General features: G+C 47.1%; 1 protein-coding gene across 1 annotated transcript in view; it reads right to left on the reverse strand.

Annotated features, from left to right (window-relative positions):
* The window catches only part of LOC147100391 (otoancorin-like), a 163,611-nt gene that overhangs the window by 32,907 nt on the left and 114,231 nt on the right, over positions 1–16,473 (reverse strand). The window lies entirely within an intron of this gene.

Raw genomic sequence — 16,473 nt, forward strand, 5'->3', positions numbered from 1 at the left:
GTGAATTCCACAGCCTCATAACTTCCAATGTAAAGAAGTTTCTCCTGACCTCTCTCCTAAATCTCTTACATTAAACCTTGTTTCTCTGGCCCATTGTTCTTGACCCCTCAACTACTGGAAACAGTCTGATTCTATCTACCCTGTTCCGTCCTTTCATAATTTTAAACACTTCTATCATATCTGTGTTGTTATAAGGGAAAAAGATTCAGTTTTTCCAAGTCTTTCTCAGTACAGGAAACTTTTTTTTATCCGGCACCGACGGGACCGACGTGGTGCCGGTTCGTCAAAAATTCCGGATAACCGAAAGCTATAGTAAAAGATACGGAGAGCTGAGAGCTCCGTATAAAGCAACAAACCCTGTTGCTTAGCAACAGGTTCAGAACAATGGCCACAAGTTCCAAGCGTCTCTGTAGCTTAGCAACAGCTGCAGCCACACCCTTGCACAGCAACAGATCGAGGAAGGCAAGTAGAATATGAAGTAAAACTTACCTGAACCTACTCCTGAATTTTGCCGGTTAACCGAGATTTCCGGTTATTTAGGTGCCAGTAAATCAAAAGTTTCCTGTACTTGTGTTTTCTCATACCAGGCAGCATCCTAATGAATCTACATTGTGCTCTCTCTAAAGCCTCAATATCCTTCCTATGGTGTTGAGCCCATACTTCAGAGTACCCTAACTGAGGTCTTATTAAGGTTTTAAATAGGCTCATCATTAGCTCTTAGTCTTTATATTCTATAGAACTTGTGATAAAACCTAGAATTCTATTAGCTTTTTTCACACCCTTATCAATCTGATATTTATATTTAATGTTCTATAAACCTTACCCTCAAATCCCTCCACTCTTCCACAGCACCAAACTTAGTCCCATTCAGAGTATAATTACTGCTGTTATTTTTGTTCCCAAATAACATCACCTCACCCATATCAACATTGGAATTCCATCGACCACTTTTTAGCCCATTCGCCCATCTTATCAATATCCCTTTGCAGCTTCCTTTGGTCTTCTAAAGAATTAACTATACCTTTTATTTTGGTAGCATCAGAAAATTTCAGCACCAGCTTCTGTCAGCCGATATCCAAATCATTGATAAATACAGTGCACGTAAATGGCACCAGAACTCAACCATTAACCACTTCCAACCACTCTGAATACTGCCATTAACCTCCTACTCTGTGTTCTCTCTGCTAACCAATTTTTAATCTAATTTACAATCTCCCATGTGGTACCTTGTAAGAAGTCACACAACACCAGGTTATAGTCCAACAGCTTTATTTGAAATCACAAGCTTTCGGAGCGCTGCTCCTTCTTCAGGTGAAGTGGAGAAATGCATAAAGACACAGCTTATATAGTCAGAGAATCATGTCAGATGTTTACAGGTAACCTTTCCAACTGCCATTTATCACACCTCGGCAGGGAGATAATCACAGCAGTCAAAGGCGTGAATGGTGTCCAAACAGGTCAGTCAGGGAAACATTACATCAAAGAACAATGAGGTGGGGTCACAAGGGGTCAAATATTGCAGATGCTGGGGTCTGTATGAAAAACAAAAAAAACAGACAAAAAACATTTTTTTTGGCTGGAAATCACAGCAGGTCCGGCCGCATCTGTGTAGAGAGAACAAGCCAATGTCGACTCGAGTCTGGATGACCCTGCATCAGGTGGGGTTACATGTAGCGTAACATGAACCCAAGATCTCGGTTGAGGCCATCCTCATGTGTGCGGAACTTGGCTATCAGTTTCTGCTCGACGATTTTGCGTTGTCGTGTGTCTCGAAGGCCACCTTGGAGAATGCTTACCCGAAGATCGGAGGCTGAATGTCCTTGACTGCTGAAGTGTTCCCCGACTGGGAGGGAACACTCCTGCCTGGTGATTGTTGCGCGGTGTCCGTTCATCCGTTGTCGCAGTGTCTGCATGGTCTCGCCGATGTACCATGCTCCGGGGCATCCTTTCCTGCAACGTATGAGGTAGACAACGTTGGCCGAGTCACATGAGTATGTACCATGTACCTGGTGGGTGGTGTCCTCACGTGTGATGATGGTATCTGTGTTGATGATCTGGCATGTCTTGCAGAGGTTGCTGTGGCAGGGTTGTGTGGTGTCGTGGTCGCTGTTCTCCTGAAAGCTGGGTAATTTGCTGCGAACGATGGTCTGTTTGAGGTTCGGCGGCTGTTTGAAAGCGAGTAGTGGAGGCGTGGGGATGGCCTTAGCGAGGTGTTCGTCGTCATCGATGACATGTTGAAGGCTGCGAAGAACATGGCGTAGTTTCTCCGCTCCGGGGAAGTACTGGACGACGAAGGGTACTCTGTTGGTTGTGTCCCGTGTTTGTCTTCTGAGGAGGTCTATGCGATTTTTCGCTGTGGCCCGTCGGAACTGTCGATCGACGAGTCGAGCGTCATATCCCGTTCTTACAAGGGCGTCTTTCAGTGTCTGTAGGTGTCCATCGCGTTCCTCCTCGTCTGAGCAGATCCTGTGTATTCGCAGGGCTTGTCCATAGGGGATGGCTTCTTTAACGTGGTTAGGGTGGAAGCTGGAGAAGTGAAGCATCGTGAGGTTGTCCGTGGGCTTGCGGTAGAGTGAAGTGCTGAGGTGTCCGTCTTTGATGGAGATTCGTGTGTCCAGGAATGAGACTGATTCTGAGGAGTAGCCCATGGTGAGTTTGATGGTGGGATGGAACTTGTTGATGTTATCGTGTAGTCTTTTCAGTGATTCTTCGCCGTGGGTCCATAGGAAGAAAATGTCGTCGATGTATCTGGTGTATAGCGTTGGTTGGAGATCCTGTGCAGCGAAGAAGTCTTGCTCGAACTTGTGCATGAAGATGTTTGCGTATTGGGGTGCGAATTTGGTCCCCATGGCTGTTCCGTTTGTTTGGGTAAAGAACTGGTTGTCGAAGGTGAAGACATTGTGGTCAAGGATGAAGCGGATGAGTTGTAGGATGGCGTCTGGAGATTGGCTGTTGTTGGTGTTGAGTACTGAGGCTGTCGCAGCGATGCCGTCATCGTGGCGGATACTGGTGTAGAGTGCCGAGACGTCCATCGTGGCGAGGAGTGTTCCTGGTTCAACTGGTCCGTGGGTGCTGAGCTTCTGTAAGAAGTCTGTAGTGTCGCGACAGAAGCTGGGGGTTCCCTGTACGATGGGTTTCAGGATGCCCTCAACATATCCAGAGAGGTTCTCACACAGGGTTCCGTTGCCTGATGCGATAGGACGTCCAGGTGTGTTGGCTTTGTGTATCTTTGGGAGGCAGTAGAAGTCTCCCACGCGGGGAGTACGTGGGATGAGAGCATGTAGGATGCTTTGAAGGTCTGGATCGAAGGTTTTGATCAGTCTGTTGAGTTGGCGGGTGTGTTCTTTGGTCGGATCTGCGGGTAACTGTCTGTAGTATTCCTGGTTGTCCAGTTGTCGGTATACTTCTTTGCAATAGTCCGTTCTGTTCTGTATGACGATGGCACCTCCTTTGTCTGCTGGTTTGATGACGATGTTGCGGTTGGTCTTGAGAGCGTGGATGGCGTTGCGTTGTGCTCGGGTGACATTCTGGACTGTCTTGTGAATGCGGCTGATGAATCTGGCGTTGATGCATCTCCTGACAGCTTGAGCATACATGTCAAGCTTAGGGCAGCGACCCTCCGGAGGGGTCCAATTTGACTCTTTCTTCTTCGGTCGCTGCACTGCGGATCCCTCTGTCTGCTGTTCCGGATCATTGATTGTCTCATTGGGTTCGCTGCTGACATCTTGGGATTTGTGGAAGAATTCCCGGAGCCTCATTCTCCTGATGAATTCCTCTGTGTCTGCCGCGAGACCGATGGGGTCCATTTTGGTGGTGGGGCAGAAATTGAGCCCTCGGCTGAGAACTTCAATTTCGTCTGGTTGAAGGGTGTGGTCGGACAGGTTGACGATGGATTTCCCTGTGGTTTCAACCGTGGTACCGGGGGAGGCTTGGTTGCTGCTGCTGGTGATGCCAAGTTTCTCAAGCTTCCTGTTCTTGGTGTGCATGTAGGTAGCGTAGTTCCGTTGCCTTGTTTGTTTGGCGGTGTCTCGTAGCTGGTCTGCTGTGTCCTGAGCACAGGCTGAGAACATGGACTCCATCTCGGTTTCGAGGTTGCGGCGTCTGCTGTAGAGCTGGTGTACGAGATGGTTGAGGAGTGTGCGAGAGGTACGACGGCAGAGTCTCTCAGCGTAGTCTGTGTTGTAGGTCGACTTGAGTGGGTTAGTGATCTGTAGTCCTTTCGGGATCTTGTCTGCTTTCTTGCATCTCTGTAGAAACTTGATGTCTGTGTCGATATGCGCGATCTTCTTGGAGATCCTCTCCACTTTGAGCCGGCAGTTTGTGGTGTCGATAGTAGCCATGGTGTGGAGATGCCGGAGTTGGACTGGGGTGGACAAATGTAAGAAGTCACACAACACCAGGTTATAGTCCAACAGCTTTATTTGAAATCACAAGCTTTCGGAGCGCTGCTCCTTCTTCAGGTGAAGTGGAGAAATGCATAAAGACACAGCTTATATAGTCAGAGAATCATGTCAGATGTTTACAGGTAACCTTTCCAACTGCCATTTATCACACCTCGGCAGGGAGATAATCACAGCAGTCAAAGGCGTGAATGGTGTCCAAACAGGTCAGTCAGGGAAACATTACATCAAAGAACAATGAGGTGGGGTCACAAGGGGTCAAATATTGCAGATGCTGGGGTCTGTATGAAAAACAAAAAAAACAGACAAAAAACATTTTTTTTGGCTGGAAATCACAGCAGGTCCGGCCGCATCTGTGTAGAGAGAACAAGCCAATGTCGACTCGAGTCTGGATGACCCTGCATCAGGTGGGGTTACATGTAGCGTGACATGAACCCAAGATCTCGGTTGAGGCCATCCTCATGTGTGCGGAACTTAGCTATCAGTTTCTGCTCGACGATTTTGCGTTGTCGTGTGTCTCGAAGGCCACCTTGGAGAATGCTTACCCGAAGATCGGAGGCTGAATGTCCTTGACTGCTGAAGTGTTCCCCGACTGGGAGGGAACACTCCTGCCTGGTGATTGTTGCGCGGTGTCCGTTCATCCGTTGTCGCAGTGTCTGCATGGTCTCGCCGATGTACCATGCTCCGGGGCATCCTTTCCTGCAACGTATGAGGTAGACAACGTTGGCCGAGTCACATGAGTATGTACCATGTACCTGGTGGGTGGGGTCCTCACGTGTGATGATGGTATCTGTGTTGATGATCTGGCATGTCTTGCAGAGGTTGCTGTGGCAGGGTTGTGTGGTGTCGTGGTCGCTGTTCTCCTGAAAGCTGGGTAATTTGCTGCGAACGATGGTCTGTTTGAGGTTAGGCGGCTGTTTGAAAGCGAGTAGTGGAGGCGTGGGGATGGCCTTTGCGAGGTGTTCGTCATCATCGATGACATGTTGAAGGCTGCGAAGAACATGGCGTAGTTTCTCCGCTCCGGGGAAGTACTGGACGACGAAGGGTACTCTGTTGGTTGTGTCCCGTGTTTGTCTTCTGAGGAGGTCTATGCGATTTTTCGCTGTGGCCCGTCGGAACTGTCGATCGACGAGTCGAGCGTCATATCCCGTTCTTACAAGGGCGTCTTTCAGTGTCTGTAGGTGTCCATCGCGTTCCTCCTCGTCTGAGCAGATCCTGTGTATTCGCAGGGCTTGTCCATAGGGGATGGCTTCTTTAACGTGGTTAGGGTGGAAGCTGGAGAAGTGAAGCATCGTGAGGTTGTCCGTGGGCTTGCGGTAGAGTGAAGTGCTGAGGTGTCCGTCTTTGATGGAGATTCGTGTGTCCAGGAATGAGACTGATTCTGAGGAGTAGTCCATGGTGAGTTTGATGGTGGGATGGAACTTGTTGATGTTATCGTGTAGTCTTTTCAGTGATTCTTCGCCGTGGGTCCATAGGAAGAAAATGTCGTCGATGTATCTGGTGTATAGCGTTGGTTGGAGATCCTGTGCAGCGAAGAAGTCTTGCTCGAACTTGTGCATGAAGATGTTTGCGTATTGGGGTGCGAATTTGGTCCCCATGGCTGTTCCGTTTGTTTGGGTAAAGAACTGGTTGTCGAAGGTGAAGACATCCTACAACTCATCCGCTGCATCCTTGACCACAATGTCTTCACCTTCGACAACCAGTTCTTTACCCAAACACACGGAACAGCCATGGGGACCAAATTCGCACCCCAATACGCAAACATCTTCATGCACAAGTTCGAGCAAGACTTCTTCGCTGCACAGGATCTCCAACCAACGCTATACACCAGATACATCGACGACATTTTCTTCCTATGGACCCACGGCGAAGAATCACTGAAAAGACTACACGATAACATCAACAAGTTCCATCCCACCATCAAACTCACCATGGACTATTCCTCAGAATCAGTCTCATTCCTGGACACACGAATCTCCATCAAAGACGGACACCTCAGCACTTCACTCTACCGCAAGCCCACGGACAACCTCACGATGCTTCACTTCTCCAGCTTCCACCCTAACCACGTTAAAGAAGCCATCCCCTATGGACAAGCCCTGCGAATACACAGGATCTGCTCAGACGAGGAGGAACGCGATGGACACCTACAGACACTGAAAGACGCCCTTGTAAGAATGGGATATGACGCTCGACTCGTCGATCGACAGTTCCGACGGGCCACAGCGAAAAATCGCATAGACCTCCTCAGAAGACAAACACGGGACACAACCAACAGAGTACCCTTCGTCGTCCAGTACTTCCCCGGAGCGGAGAAACTATGCCATGTTCTTCGCAGCCTTCAACATGTCATCGATGACGACGAACACCTCGCAAAGGCCATCCCCACGCCTCCACTACTCGCTTTCAAACAGCCGCCTAACCTCAAACAGACCATCATTCGCAGCAAATTACCCAGCTTTCAGGAGAACAGCGACCACGACACCACACAACCCTGCCACAGCAACCTCTGCAAGACATGCCAGATCATCAACACAGATACCATCATCACACGTGAGGACCCCACCCACCAGGTACATGGTACATACTCATGTGACTCGGCCAACGTTGTCTACCTCATACGTTGCAGGAAAGGATGCCCCGGAGCATGGTACATCGGCGAGACCATGCAGACACTGCGACAACGGATGAACGGACACCGCGCAACAATCACCAGGCAGGAGTGTTCCCTCCCAGTCGGGGAACACTTCAGCAGTCAAGGACATTCAGCCTCCGATCTTCGGGTAAGCATTCTCCAAGGTGGCCTTCGAGACACACGACAACGCAAAATCGTCGAGCAGAAACTGATAGCCAAGTTCCGCACACATGAGGACGGCCTCAACCGAGATCTTGGGTTCATGTCACGCTACATGTAACCCCACCTGATGCAGGGTCATCCAGACTCGAGTCGACATTGGCTTGTTCTCTCTACACAGATGCGGCCGGACCTGCTGTGATTTCCAGCCAAAAAAAATGTTTTTTGTCTGTTTTTTTTGTTTTTCATACAGACCCCAGCATCTGCAATATTTGACCCCTTGTGACCCCACCTCATTGTTCTTTGATGTAATGTTTCCCTGACTAACCTGTTTGGACACCATTCACGCCTTTGACTGCTGTGATTATCTCCCTGCCGAGGTGTGATAAATGGCAGTTGGAAAGGTTACCTGTAAACATCTGACATGATTCTCTGACTATATAAGTTGTGTCTTTATGCATTTCTCCACTTCACCTGAAGAAGGAGCAGCGCTCCGAAAGCTTGTGATTTCAAATAAAGCTGTTGGACTATAACCTGGTGTTGTGTGACTTCTTACATTTGTCCACCCCAGTCCAACTCCGGCATCTCCACACCATGTGGTACCTTGTCAGAGAATTTCCTAACATCCATGTACACTACGGGTTGGATTTTCATTGAGGAGGCGGGTAGGAGGCGGGACTACAACTTTCGGGGTTGTAGTCCCGCCGCCATCGAGTTCGAGCCAACCCACGCGATTTAGACTTGATTGACCTTGTTGAGCCCGCCCAGCGGGTCAGCAGGCCAATTAAGGACCATCACAGGTGAAATCACAGATCGAAATTTCATCTGTCAAGACCTTTTGACAGATGAAATATCAGCTTTTCACAGCTCTTTGAAGCTGTCAAACACTGACAATCTGTACTCTAGGTTAATTCCTTCCTCTCAGGATGATTTAGAGATCTCCCCGGAACAGAAAGCAGAGGCTGCAGATTTTGACAGCTCGCGGCCATTCTGCTTTCTGTGCCGGTGAGACGAGGGACTCCCGAGACCTAAAGGAAGGAAGGCTGTAAAGGTAAGTAAAGGTTAGTAGAACTTCTTTAAACACTTTACACAGACCAAACACACTTACCTCTCCGCTCATGCACCCATCACTCACCTGAACACCGGACATTTCGACCTCTCCAAGTCCTTCATCCCGACGGCCCGCCTTTAGCTAACTTGGCATGGTTTGGAGCCGTCGGGAATCCCACATTTCAACAATGAAAATAGGGATTAGGCTAAAAACTGCCTGTTAACTACCTGTTAGCAGGCAGTTAATTGGCACTAATCCCCTTCCCGCCTCGGGGAGGCGGGTCCCAGTGTGGGGCGGGTACCCGCCTCCATTGAAACTGCCATGGAGGCGGGTTGGGGGCAGGATGGGGTCGGGACCCCCGATTTCGGGATTTTAAACCCCCACACGCCTCCAATCCCGACTCCACGGCCCAATGAAAATCCAGCCCTACATCCGCTGCATTTCCCCATCTACTATGTCTGTTATCTTCTCAAAAAATCAATGAAACTTGTCAGGCACGGTTGTTGCTTTTTAGCACTGATGGAACAGTATTGTAGCTGTTAGGCCACCATACGTTTTGAACTTAAACCTTGCCCAAACTAATGAGCTGCGAGTCTCATCTCTCTCTGCTGGAGAGATTGCCCATGAAATGAATTGAGTCACTCTCACACTAGTTCTTAATGAGCCAGGGCTCACAACATTATAACTGTTTACAATTTGGCAGTAAGTAGGCAATATAATTTAAACAGGCCTTCCGGATGGTGGCGGTGGGAGATGTGAAAATGTACAGAAACTCGGAGCTTTTCTGAGCTCAACTGAGATTAACTGGACCTTTACGCTGCAACAGATCGGGCTGTCCCCGATGTTCTTGATACTGGTGCTGGGTGATCTGAGTGAAAAAGCACCGATGACCATAAGCATTCACCTAAATAAAGGATTTCATTTATTGTGAGTTTTAGTCACTGCACTAAAGCCTCCTGAAGTAGTCAGCCACATTTGCTATACTTTTACTCCTGTTTTCAGATATTTTCCCAAAATTGGAAGAAAACAACAACAAAAAACAGTTCTTGGCTGACCACGACAGGCTTGGTTAAACCAAAACATTCTTATAACCTCTTTCCCCACTGGCTATGGATAGTGGTACTAATAAGTCTTCAAAAAAACTTACACTATCATTCTCTTTCTATTCTTTCACTCTTGTCCCCCTCTCTCACTTCTTCACTTCTACTTCCTTCTTTCCTCTTTCACTTTCTCTTTTGTCACTTGTCTCTTTCTCTCTCCCGCACACTTCATTGCTGTTTCACTCCATTTCCTCCACCACTTCTCTCGATTCCTTTACTGCACTCTCTTCTCTTTGCTTCTCTCTCTCCCCTCTTTCACTGCTAGCTTTCTCATTCTCTTCTTTTACTTCTGTGCCTCTCTTATTTAAATTACAATGGTAGGTTTAGTCCAAAATGGTTTCAGTTTGCATCGGTGTTTTAGTCATAGTGCAAATGCAGCGTAAATCCATAGTCAGGACTCAGGATCCAACCTGTCACCAAAGCAAAGCAGACGGAGACTCTCTGGAGCAAGAAGTCTCACTCACTTGGTTTTGAGTTTGGGCCTTTAGCATCAGGGCAAATTCAAAACTGCTTGACACCAATGCAAAACTTGGTGGGGAAAATTCGGTTGCTTTGCATCTCCCGTTAGTGCCCAATGGGGCGCAAAGCAACTAGCGCCTGGGCGCGATGCCACCAACGCTTCCCGCGAAATTCAGCGGGAGGTTAGAGGTGGTGCTAACCGTTAGCGCCCTGCGTGCTGCACTGCCGGTGATGACATCATTGCCTTGTGCAGCGCCCCCCTCGCACCCCGGCTGCGATCTTCGGTAGCGCCCCCTGACTTACCGCCAGATGCTATGTCCAACGGGGTCAGGGCGGCCTACCTGCGGCCGGGGCAGCGCTATTTAAAGGCAATGTGCCGGGCGGCCATTTTTTGTTTGTGGCCGCCTGCCAGCACCTGCCTCCGCTCCCATCCCCGGCCTCCTGACCGCCCCCCCCACCCCGCGTAGTGCCGGCTGTGCTCCATGAGCCCAGCATTTCTTTTAAGTGCCAGGCTCTTTTGCCGGCACTCTGATCCCTGGTGGCCCAGCTGGGCCCCGGGTCTCGCTGCGCAAGGCCCCTTCCCTTTAAGAATGGGAGGAAGGCCTGCAATATGGCAGCACGATGTGCCGCAGCGAGTGACGCTGTGGCACGTTGCGCCGCAATAGTCCCTCGCAGTGCCCCAAGAGGGAGGCGGGGTGCTTCCAGTAGCACCCCGCTTCCCTCTTGGGGCGCTACCACTCAATTTCCGCCATGGGGGCGCTAATTTTTCCAGTGCTAAAAGTAGCGCCCAGGCGAAGTTAGCACCCCAAAGGGGGCACGACTCAATTTCTCCCCCTAGGAGTGTAAATGCATCCTTACTCTCCTCCTTCACCTATGTCCCTCTCCTCCTTCACTTCTGTTTCTCTTTTTCCTCTCTTACTCTTTTTACCTCTGGTTCATGATTGTAACACTTTTTTCTCGATTTTCTTTAGCAGTCGTCCAATCGAGTGGGGAGATTGAGAGTTGAAGCAGGGGAGGCAGTGAAACGGGTACCAGCGGAATGTGCATTAGGATCAGGAGAGACAGGTTACACAGATTAGGAGTTGAGTGAGATGTGATAGCACACCAGGAGTTAGACCGCACAGTTTGAGAACCATTGATGTAGAGAGCCCAATTATAACTTCCCAACCATTCATTTTCAGCTCTAGTTTTGACTGTGCAGCAAATAAAGTCAAATCAGAAAATCGATTTCATTTCCAACTTTGAAATCAATATTTTTCATCCCTGTAACTTCCTCTTGAACAGGTTTTGACTATCCTGAGGGATCCGTCACACTGTGATTGTTGCCAAGCTTTGTGAGGAACTGGAATGAGGGTAATTCAGTATGTTATCTGGCTCCCAACTGGGAACAACACAAAGGTTACTCGAAATTCCACATAGAAGTGAGCTAAAAATAGAATTGAGTGCACTGCATCACAGGGGCAATTTGTGACAGAAATGAGTCGCAAATGGCCTTTCAACATTGCATCTGTTTGAAGATTGGCCTTTGTGCTTTAGGCTATGGATGGTCATGGATGATTATGAGCAATACAGTTTCATTATGAAGTAAAAGTAATAAGAAGATTATAATCAGTCTTAATAATCTGACCTTGTTCAATAAAAATGACAGTTATCCGATGAAGGTAGGCATTTGTCAAGTAAACCAAACAGGCAGTCACTGCACCGCAATATTATTTCAGTAAATAGTTCCTTCCATGTTAGGTTCAGAATAAATTCAACAAGCCCAAGAATCAATACAGCTGTGTTTGTGGTATATAGTTAATTATATTCTCTATAAATTAACAGAGGTCTTGAGCATCATGGACATTATCAGTTATCTGTTTTGTTTTCCAAAAACCAGCAGGGTATATTAATGGATTTTGCAATTGTGGCATGCAAAACGCACATTGATAATGTACTGCAATTATACATCATTTTAAATTTAAATCAGATTCAGAGTGATGAAACCATCAACAGTGCCCACAGAGTTAATTAAGGTGCGAGAACAAAGGTGATACAATATTCATTACAAAGTCACAAGTGAATCACATAAGCCAACCTCATAAGTGAAATAAATATGGTATTGTTTCAGCTTCCATCCAAAAATTGATTTTTAAATTATTTTGATTTTAACGTGAAGGGAAACTGTCACAAATTGTAACATTTGTGCTGGGTTAATCTTAAACTGTTAAATGAAAGATCAGCAGCAGACTGGCTGATTGTGCGTGGAAGAGGCCCAAACACCACATCCTGAATTAGCATAATTAGTTGACTTTTTTTTTGAAGGGAATAAATTATCCTCAGCAGTGTGAAATTCTGCGTCCTGTTACAGCTAACAAATTTGTGTTTCTAGAGTTTCGTTGGTAGGTTATTTCTCTATGGATTGATGTCAGATATGAAGAGCTGGAATTTTTGAAATTTATTTCTGCACGCCGCAGACTGTGATTTTCCGCTCATTAAAATGCAGATATGTCTGCGTTGTCCTATGGATCAATAATGTCTGGAGAATATATACATAAAAGCAGCCAGGTAATAGGTTCCAGATGATGGTGCGGCAGCACGAAATGGCTGATAGCGAATCAGCAGCCCGTTTTACACTCCGCCCAATTTTCTTTTCTATAGATCATAGCCTCGGCCCCTATTATGCTTTATATTTTTTATCCACACTTTTGGTTTGTGGCTTTTCCTTTTTTTTCTCTCTCTCCCACATGTCAGCTGTCCATCACTCTGCCGGCGCATTTCACACTTCATTTAGAGCCATTGTCTGTCTCTTTACCTGTTCTATTACTATCGCGTCTCCCCTTGAATATCTCTTAATGTCTCTTCTTTCATCCCCTCCCCCATTTCCCAGCCCCCAAACTGTCTTTTGATTCATTTCCTGCCTTTTCTCTCAGTTCTGTAGAAGGGATTCGACCCGAAACATTGACTCTATTTCTCTCTCCACGGATGTTGCCTGGCCTGCTGAGCTTTTCCAGCATTTTCTGTTGTTATTTCTTTTCTATTGAAGTTTTGCGCTGCGGCCCGACGCGAATTTCTACTTCAATATGTGTTAGTCTTCTCAGTCACATTCCGTGGTGTCATCTTCTAATATTGTGTTGTTAATACGACAGGAAGCTGCGCTGTTTTTCCTTTGATTGTCATCGAATCTAAGAATGATACAGCACAGAAGGAGGCCGTTCGGCCCTTCATGCCTGCGCTGGATGTGCCAGAGCCATCAGCAAAATTATAAAAGAAGAGAATCTTTCTGTGCATCAAGGCTGACATCCATATTGATCCATAGAACATCACAAGCATTTTCACATCTGGCAACTTTATCTCAGGACTGTATTCTCTTCACTAAGGAACAAAAGGTGGTTCATTTGTTTCAGACTAATAAATTGTTCCATTTCAAGAAACTGCAGCAATAGCTGAAATAGGTTTTGCTGCACTAATAGAAAAGGGTAAAGTAAATCCCTGTGGACTCTCCCTAGATCATTTGGTGTGCTGTATAGGATTTCTTATACCTACATTTGCTTATATCTAAATTATTCATTTGTAAAGAAATGGAACTGGTTGGTTTAAGCTCCATGAAATGTGTCTAGTACCTTCCACCCTGTGATATATACTAAATACAATTTTAGTGTGCAGTATTACTACTTAACAGGGTAATTACTGATTCTGTACAATGTAACATAGTGCATACCCTATTTAATGTCGAGGGGTAGTCTTCTCATTGGTAGCCTGGGTACAGCCTTTGAGACAGAAATGGAAGGGGGAGTAATTTTCATCTAAGTTTTGCCCTTTGTGCGCCAGTTTATCTGGGCATAACGATGATGAATATTTGGTAGAGACCTGATCTTCATGATCTCCACGAAGTTTGTTCTGTACGTGCATTTCCAGGTTTCAGAAAACCAAGAGAAAGGAGCACCCAGTTAAAATAGGCAGGAGCTTCATTCTCATCGAATTAGGGGAGGGTGAGCTCATTTGTTCCGATGTCAGTGTGCAGAATTGCGCCAGTACTTACAATCTACCCCATGCTGTTTTAAAAGCCTGAGATGTAACTATTTCTGATTACAGAATTGATTGTTCAAATATTTTGATTGGAGAAGGGAGAGTAATCTTAAAGTAAAATTCATTACTGACACTTATTTACTCCTTTTATTTTCTCTCCCTTCCCCCCACCCTCTCTCCTGAAACCACTGACTTTTGTTGGGGCAGAGTCTTACAGGCCCTCTGTAATGCCAGCCAAGTGGTCATTCCTAATATGTGAGCCGAATCAGAGTGTTATCAGGCTATTTGACCAGGAAGGGTGTTGCAGCCAAGCCTGATCCTGCTCTCACCCGAAACCCCCACATGCTCTTTTTGGTCGGATTTCAGTCCTAGTTTTCAACAGCAGGAACCTTGGCTGAATCTTCTTTTCTCTATGCGAGGGCACTAAGATGATTCCAGTACCTAACCATCACCCTGGATTTCAGCTAGCAGAGCATAGACCAAAGGTTAAATATGTGACTGTCTTGGTTCATATAGCTCAGGACCAGTCCAACCCCAAACATTGCATTTACCCATTAAGCCACCAGGGGAGCTCACTGTATTAAAGTTTGACAATTAGATTTACTATGATACAGAATCTGTTTAAAAACAATTTAAGATACAAGGATTAACCATAGAAGCAAATCATTTTTCCCAGTTAAGACAACTTCAGGATTTAGGGTTCTGCTGATTTCTGCGGTAACCTATAAACCTACTCCAGGAAGTAACTGTGCACCTTGTCAATAGTGCTTTATTGAGTAACTTAGTAAGAGAGGGGACTTAAAGTAATGTCTCCACAGGAGGCAAAGTCAGTAATAGAATCAGTAACACCTCTCACACTATTTCAATGTTTTCATGTACATATACTGAAGCAACAACAGAAAATGCTGGAAAAACTCAGCAGGTCAGGCAACATCCGTGGAGAGAAATTTGAGTTGACGTTTCGGTTCGAACCCTTCTTCAAAACTGGAATGAAAAGAAACTGGATTGAAGGCAGGGCTGCGATCAGACAAAAGAATAAAAGAAACAAAAGAAGTCAAAGAGATTAGAAGCTTGCAGAATTCCCGTTCTACCTGGACCCCTCCCCCTGGCCTCTTACCCTCTCTAGATCTTTTCATCGCTAACTGCCGCCGTGACATCGGCCGTCTCCATTTCTCTGCTCCCCTCACTCACTCCAACCTACCTCCCTCTGAACTTGCAGCACCCCATTCTCTTAGATCCAACCCTGACATTGTCATTAAACCCGCTGACAAGGGTGGTGCTGTTGTTGTAAGGAATGACCCAGACTCTGCCTCGCCTCACCACCAGAGGGCTCCATGAACTCTCTTAATTGTGTCTTTCTTTATTCATTATTGTATTCACCTGTGCATTGTTAGATGCCTACTATTTAAGTGGTGTTCACTTTATGTTCTTTGCTCAGTCTTGAGTTGCACTGCCTGGAGATACCGCTTTCTGGTCTGCTTGCCTGTATTCTGTACTGTTGTTATTTTGTTTATGTCAAGTAAAGTCTACCTTTATTTTGCAACCTTACCTCTGCCTCAGTTTGCCTTACTGCAGTTGGGTCCACCGAGTTCCGGTCCTTACAGCAAGACTGAGCCAAAACATGGACCCAGCAGAGAAGGACCAATGGCCAAGACAAGTTTCTGAACAGCTACAACTTATTTTGAACGAACTGCAGTGTCTCGCCACGGCAGTCTCCCGAAACCAGAATCTGCTGGAGGGCCTCGTCATCACTTTCCATCAGAGCCAGAAACAGAGTCAGGTGATCCAAGCCGCTCCTGCACCGTTACCCGCTCCTACGGTTTCGCCTTCTCCTCTGAGAGAACCCCGATTACCTGCACCCGAGCGCTACGACGGTAACCCAGGAGGATGTCGAGGTTTCCTAATCCAATGTTCCCTGGTTTTCCAACTGCAGGGTTCATTATTTCCCAGTGACTGTTCCCGAGTGGCCTACATCATTTCGCTACTTACCGGCAAGGCGCTTACCTGGGCTACAGCCGTCTGGGAACAGCAAACGCCGGTATGTTCAAACTACCAACTTTTCTCGGAAGAAATGAGAAGGGTCTTTGATCACCCTGTCAGTGGGCGAGAGGCATCTAACAGACTACTTCGGCTTCGCCAGGGGGTTCGTAGCGTTGCGGACTACGCTATTGAGTTTCGCACTCTCGCTGCTGAAAGCCAATGGAATTCGGAGGCGCTCATCGCCACCTTTCGCCACGGTCTCACGGATGAGATCAAGGACGAACTGGCTTCCAGGGATCCGGTGAGTGATTTGGAGTCTCTTTTTGATATCTCCGTTCGTGTGGATAATCGTCTCCGTGAGAGGCGAAGAGAACGCCACTCCTTTTTCACTCCGTTTCCAGAGACCAGAGCTTTTCCTGCTTCAAAGCCATCTGAGAACCTCCGAGCCATCCCGAGTCCATCTTTGACCGATCCAGAGGAGCCCATGCAGGTGGGAGTAACCCGCCTCTCGCAGCCCAAACATGATCGCCGAATGAGAGAGGGATCTTGTCTCTGTTGTGGGAAAGCTGGCCACTTCCGCTCTTCCTGTCCAGATTTGGTGGGAAAAGCCAGGGCTCATCCAGGACGGAGGGACCTGAGATGAGCATAACCATCCCTTCCGACCCCACTGTTTCTAGGGTT

The sequence above is a fragment of the Somniosus microcephalus genome, chromosome 26, assembly GCF_052327205.1.
Source record: "Somniosus microcephalus isolate GS21.2 chromosome 26, FLI_Smic_1.0, whole genome shotgun sequence".
Lineage (NCBI taxonomy): Eukaryota > Metazoa > Chordata > Chondrichthyes > Squaliformes > Somniosidae > Somniosus > Somniosus microcephalus.